Below are 6,566 nucleotides of genomic sequence, written 5' to 3'. Positions count from 1 at the left end.
TTTAATGCTTCTTTGGTTACTACATTCTCTCTGGAATATAGCTCGGAGTAGTGCTGCACCCAGCAGTCCATCTGCTGTGCTCGGTCCTGGATGATCACACCTGTAGCAGACTTCAAGGGAGCAGATTTCTTCTGTATTGGACCTAAGGCCTGCTTGATCCCATCATACATTCCTTTGATGTTACCTGTGTCTGCTGCTATCTGTATCTGAGAGCAGAGCTGAAGCCAATAATCATTGGAGTATCTCCTGGCAGCCTGTTGGACTTGGCTACGAGCAGCTTGAAGAGCTTGCAAGTTGTACTCACTAGGACAGATTTTGTATGCTGCTAGAGCTCTTCTCTTATCCTCGATAGCTGGCATTAAATCCTCTGAATGAGCTTCAAACCAGTCAGCCATCTTTTTGGTCTTCTTGTCAAAGGTGGACAAGGCGGTGTTATAGAAAGCATTCTTGAAGTGTTCCCATCGTTCAGTTGCATTTACGTTAGCCGGACCTGGAAGGGCTTCCTTGAAGGCAAATTCCTTCACTTTTCTTTGATTGCGAGTCTTGTTGATGTCAATACGTGGTCTTCCTTCCTTTTTCATGTGATATACTCTCTTTGTTCACAGTTTTACTCTACTACACACCAGGGAGTGATCAGTATCACAATCAGCACTCTGGTAACTGCGTGTGATCATAATACTAGGAAGGCTAGAATGTCTAGTGAGGATCAGATCGAGCTGATGCCAATGCTTGGATCTTGGATGTCTTCAGGAAACTGTGTTTCAGCTTCATGTGTTGCTGACACAAAGACCATAATAACAGCAAAACTCCAGCAAGCGTTGGCCATTTTCATTCATCTTTCCAATGCCAAAACAGCCTAGACAAGTGGGCCAAGAATTATGATCAGCACCAACTCTAGCGTTAAATTCTCCAAGGATGAACAGTGCCTATCTTTCAGGGACTTTTTTGATAGTAGCCGCCAGATTGTCATAGAATTTGTTTTTCACTTCTGGAGTGGATGACAGTGTTGGTGCATATGCACTAATGAGGGTTACTGGTCCTGCTGATGAGTGGAGCTGCAGAGACAGGATTCTTTCACTCCCACAGTAGGTAGAACAATGCATCTCAGAAGAGTATTTCTGACTGCAAAGCCAACACCATATTCCCTGGTCTCATTCAATGGTTTTCCCTGCCAGAAGAATGAGAAGTTTTTTTCTTTGACAGATCCCGAGTCTGGCAATCTTGTCTCTTGCAGGGCAACAATGTCCATCTGCAGTCTGCTCAGTTCCATGTCAATGACAGCTGTCTTGCGCACATCGTCTATTTCTTGCAGGTCATCAGGAAAGCCGTAGTCAGGAAAGCCAGGGGTAATTGTCCGTACATTCCAGGTGCCCAGCTTTAGGGCAGAAATTTTCTTACGATTGTTGCATGGTGCACGGTTATCGATCTGCTTGTCGGGTTTGACCCTAAACCCCACACACCCTGTGAGGTTAACAGACCATGGCGAGGTAGCACCTTACTGGCTGGGGGCTGCCCAGCTTAAGGCACGCGGTATGTACCTAGTGAGGTACAATGACCTCTCCCACTGTCAGAAGTAGCCCCTGGCATCATGCTCTACGCCAGTTGAGCAAAGACTTATGACCTGTAACTGCTACTTCCTATGTTATTTCTACGCTGTATGTGAAGCTGGAGTGTGCTCTCCAGAGCACAAAGCCTGGGTAAAATAATATGGAGGATAGGCTGTTACCCAAGCAGCAAATCCCCCCTCTCCACATCGTTGAAATAGTCCAGTGGAAAGGCAAGAGCCAGTACAACTGGTTCCAGTGATGTCGCAGGAGTTGGCAGAATGACACAAACTGCCTCCAGGACTCTGGCTCTGGATTTTGCCTCGAGGTTATCTCCTGAAGCCCTTTCCATAAGTGGATATAGCCACAAGGCAGTGGAGGTTTGAAATTGGAGTTTTCCTTCTCCTAGATGGGCTGCCTTCCAGGGCTGATGAGCCTCACCTACCCGGCCTCCTCTCTAATAGTGTGGAAGTATGCAATGTTAATTGGCTTTCCTATTTATCAAATTGGGGTAAAAATAGGATTTGAAAATTTCACACACCATTAGACACGTTCTCCTGCTCATCCTCTTTCAAATCTGAAACTCTACCTTCCCACAGGCCATTCATATCTACCATATTAAGATCAGAGATAGGATCGTAGATAGAATTAGAGTATTTAAGAATTTTGTGCACCGTTAGGCGCGGGGTCCTGGGAAATCCCAATTCGAACCATGTGATGGGGGGGAGACAAAGAGAAAAAGTACCTGGCTTTCCTTCCCAGCCAAAACTTCCTGGGGAAATGGACAAAAGCTCCAGGGAAATCCCAATTCAAACCATGTGATGGGGGGGGACAAAAAGAAAAAGTACCTGGCTTTCCTTCCCAGCCAAACTTCCTGGGGGAAAAAACAATAATAATTCAAATAATGAGGGGAATTTATCAAAAGTGGATATTAAGAAATTTCCTCAATTTAGAAAGGATGATTTCCCAGAAGCATTCCTCATTGCTTTCGAGTGGGCATGCTGGGATTTTAATGTGAGGAGGGAAGAGAAAACAGTTATGCTGAGATCCCAGATAAGTGAAGAGTTAGCTGTGATTTATTCTCAAATGCCACTGGATCAAGCAAGAGACTATGAGGCATTCAGGAAATTTTCTCGAGGTTTGGGATCAATGCAGAGCACCTCAGATGGAAATTTAGAACATTGACTAAAAAGCAGGAGGAATCATATTCTCAATTGGGAGCAAATCTGGTAAGATACTTGGAGAAGTGGCTAGAACAGGCAATGTAGAAACATTAGAAGATATGAAAAATATTATTGGGCTAGAACAATTCTATTCAGTTCTACCTGGAGAACTGAGGTATTTGGTCAGGGACAAAAAGCCCAAAATTATACAGCAGGCAAGTGAAACTGCTGATTATATATCAGAAATAAAGAGCCCAAAATTTTCTGAAGTAAAACTTGGCGGTAAAAGCTGGGACGAAAGAAAGAGCCCAGGTATTACCACAGAAACCATCAGGCTACTGGAGGCCATTTTAGAGGCAAGCCCTCAGAGCAGAATCAACAGAGGTATAAAAGCTTTGAAGAAAAGGGAGACAAGTCCTCATATTTTGAACAAAGAGCCCCTAAAATCTGTTATGGATGTGGAGAAAAAGGGCATTTCATTTCTGTATGTCAGACCTCAAAGAATAAAGTGGTTGGTCAACAGAAAAGAGAGGGAAATCTGCCCAAGAAAATGTACTCTGTGCAACAACAGAGAAAGACCACTGAGGCAGTTAGAAATGGTGCAGTAACTGCGAGCGCTGAGACCCAGGAACAACAACTGCCTTTAGCAAAGATTATAAAATGTTATTTTATTGAGAGTAACCAGAAGCTGCTTCAGTGTTCTGGTGAAAACATTTACATAAATAATACTAAATATCTAGCTTTGAGAGACTCATGCTCTCAGGTGACTTTGTCTCATCCCTCAAGGAGATATCATGAGAAATGAATACATAATCATAAAAGGGATTGGAACTGAATTAATTACTCAACCCATGGCTAAAGTACAAATAAAATATCAAGGGTGGAATGCAGTTTGCAGGTAGCCATCACAAATCAAATTCCTGCTGTATGCTTGATTGGGCTGGATCTATCTGAGCATGTTAAGAGTGTTTTGGTAACTACTTGCTCCCAGATAGAAAAAAGGGAAACACCTGAGGAAAAATGTGAGATCCCTGATGAAATTATAGGTGGACATGAAACAAAGGAAACAGCTGAGGTAGTGGTTATAAGGAATCCTCATAAAAACACTTTTAGCCAGGAACAAAGACAGGATTCCACTTTACAACAATGCTTTAAGTTAGCCAGAGAAGGAAAGCTAACCCCTGAAAACCCTGAAAGATTCTGTGTGGAGAAAGACCTGTTATATAGAGAGGTCTTAATAAATCCTAAGAGGGGAGGGGAAAGCATTCACAAACAACTAGTAATCCCTTTTAAATACAGGGAAATTATAGAAAAAGGACATAAAGACACCTTTTCTGCTAATTTGGGAATCACTCATGCAAAGCAGATGATAGCTCAAAAAATTTACTGGCCTGGGATGGGGAAGCAAATAAAATCATACTGTCAAAGCTGTGACATAGGTCAAAGGGAGGGTACTGGCAATGATAAAACTAAAGCTAAATTGTGCCCTTTACCAGTAATTTCAACCCCATTTCAATGGGACCCTTAAATAAAGTAACCAGAAGGGGAAACCGATTCATTTTAACTATAATAGAATATGCCACAAGATACCCAGAAGCCATTCCCTTGTGAAAGATAGAGACTGAAACTGTGGCAAATGTTTTGTTGAACTATATGTATAGCATGGGCTTTGCTTCAGAAATTGTCACTGATTTGGGAACATCATTCACTTCCAGATTAATGAAAGGGCTGTGGCAAGTTTGTGGCATAACTCATAGAACATCAACCCCAAATCATCCCCAGACAAACGGATTGGTGGAGAAATTTAATGGGACCCTAATGCGAATGATCAGAGCTTACACTGCAGAAATCCCCAATGAGTGGGATCACAAATTACAACCCTTATTATATGCGTATAAGTCTGTATCCCAGGAAAGCAGTGGATTCAGTCTTTTTGAACTGTTATTTGGGTGGAAAGTGCGGGGACCCCTTGATTTACTCTGACAAAATTGGGAGGAACAAAAGGGAGAAGATCCTGGGACAGTGATCCAGTATATAGATAATTTAATGAACTCCTTGCAGCAATCTCTGAAGTTAGCAGCAGAAAACTTGCAGAGCCAGCAAGGGAAAGAAAAACTCTGTTATGATAAAAAGGCCAGAAAAAGATCATTCAGTCGGGAGATGAAGTCCTGATGCTGAAAACTATTAAAGGGAATAAATTAAATTGGGTAGGTCCTTTTAAAGTAATCTCCAAGATGAGTGAAGTAAATTACATAATTCAAGAGGAGGGAGAGGAAGGTTGAAGAGTGTTTCATGTTAACATGATTAAACCTTACTATAGAAAAGAGAATGTGGCCCTATATGCCATGAAAGAAGTGGACAATGAAAAACATGAATTGCCATATTGGGAAGGGTGAGGCGAACCCCAATATAATCCAGAAGATGTTAAGATCTGTGACATGCTAAATCCAGAGTGAAAAGATGAAAAGCCTTGCTGCTAAAATACAAGCAGGTTTTCTCAAATAAGCCTGGTGTAGCAAAAGGGAGTACTGCACAAAATTGATACAGGAGATGCACCCCCCTGGGGTGGTTGACCTTACAGGGGAGGGCAGATCATCGACAGGAGGCGTCTGCAGAGTCCTTGATGAAGAATTATCTGGTGGAGCACCACTCATCCACCTCCACAGTATTGGGTGCGGAAAATGGATATTTGACCAAAGTTGGGCACTGTGCCCATGGACCTGCTTTCCATTCCCACCACCAGTGTCCAGAGTGAGTATGTCTTCTCACATCTGGTAGAATGCTCCAGCCTTGCCACTCCCATCTGAATCCCATAACCATAAAAGGAAGCTTCCCCTCATTGAACTCAAGGAAGAAGAGATGCCATGATAGTCTCTCTGCCTGCCACCTGTGCCACCCAGGACCACTAAACTACCTCTCTACAAGCAAACTGTGCCACTCAGGGGCACAAACCTAGCTCTCTGGCAGCATTTTGTCCCACTCAGGGCACAAAACTACCTCTCTGCAAATAATCTGTGTCACTCAGGGCACAAACCTACCTCTCTGTCAGCAGTCAGTCCCACTTTGGAGCACAAAATTACCTGCTACGTTTATGCCAGCCACCTCTGAACCAGGGCGCAAATCAAACTTCCTCAGTGCCATCCATCTCTGAACCTGGGGGCAAACTAAACTACTTCTGTTTCTGCTGCCTCTGAACCCTGGGACAAACCAAACTTACCTCAGTTCCAGTCACTTCTGAATCTGGGGAAAAACCAAACTACCACAATGCCATCCACTTCTCATCACTGAGGCAAACTAAACTACTATTATGCCTGTCGCCTCTGAATCCTATGGCAAACCAAACCATGTTGATTCCAGCCACCTCAGAACTCTGGAACAAACTAAACTACCTCAATGCCCACTGCATCTGATTCCTGGGCCAAACTAAACTACATCTATGCCAGCCACCTGTCAACCTGGGGGCAAACCAAACTGTCTCAATGTCATCTGCCTCTGAACCCTGGGGTAAACTAAATTACATCTATGCCAGCTACCTCTGAACCTGGGGGCAAACTCCCTACCTCAGTGCCATCCAAATCTGAATCCTGGGCAAACTAAATTACCTCAATGCCAACTACCTCTGATCCTGGGGCAAACTAAATTATGTCTATGCTAGCTGCTTCTGAACATTGGGGAAACCAAACTACCTCAGTGCCATCCACCTCTCATCCCTGGGGCAAACTAAGCTATGACTATGTATGCCTGCCACCTTTGAATCATGGGGCAAGTCAAACTACCTCTATGCCAGTGTGGCTATCCTTTAGACCCCCCCCCCATATCCTCTTTAGTCATTCCTCCCACAGATGACAATGACACGTAC

The sequence above is a fragment of the Pogona vitticeps genome, chromosome 3, assembly GCF_051106095.1.
Source record: "Pogona vitticeps strain Pit_001003342236 chromosome 3, PviZW2.1, whole genome shotgun sequence".
Lineage (NCBI taxonomy): Eukaryota > Metazoa > Chordata > Lepidosauria > Squamata > Agamidae > Pogona > Pogona vitticeps.
The sequence above is the reverse complement of the archived record's forward strand: the minus strand, read 5'-3'. Positions refer to the sequence as shown.